Source organism: Arachis duranensis, chromosome 4 (genome assembly GCF_000817695.3).
Source record: "Arachis duranensis cultivar V14167 chromosome 4, aradu.V14167.gnm2.J7QH, whole genome shotgun sequence".
Lineage (NCBI taxonomy): Eukaryota > Viridiplantae > Streptophyta > Magnoliopsida > Fabales > Fabaceae > Arachis > Arachis duranensis.
In genome coordinates this window covers 81,760,512-81,761,033 of record NC_029775.3, presented here as the reverse complement: position 1 = coordinate 81,761,033, position 522 = coordinate 81,760,512, and positions in this window count along the sequence as shown.

Below are 522 nucleotides of genomic sequence, written 5' to 3'. Positions count from 1 at the left end.
AAGTCGGAATCTTGATGGTTCAAGAGTTCTATGCCAATGCATGGATCACCAAGAACCATGACCAAAGTGTGAACCCGAATCCAAAGAATTATCTTACTATGGTTCGGGGGAAATACTTGGATTTTAGTCCGGAGAGTGTGAGGGTGGCGTTCAACTTGCCTATGATGCAAGGGGATGAACATCCTTACACAAGAAGGGTCAACTTTGATCAAAGGTTGGACCAAGTCCTCACAGTTATATGTGAAGAGGGCGCACAATGGAAGCAAGATTCAAGAGGAAAGCCGGTCCAATTGAGAAGGCATGACCTCAAGCCCGTGGCTAGAGGGTGGTTAGAGTTCATACAACGCTCAATCATCCCCACTAGCAACCGGTCCGAAGTTACCATAGATCGGGCTATCATGATCCATAGCATCATGATTGGAGAAGAAATAGAGGTTCATGAGCCCAAGAACTCTATAAAGTGGCAGACAAGACCTCCACCTTGGCAAGGTTAGCCTTTCCTCATCTCATTTGTCACCTCTG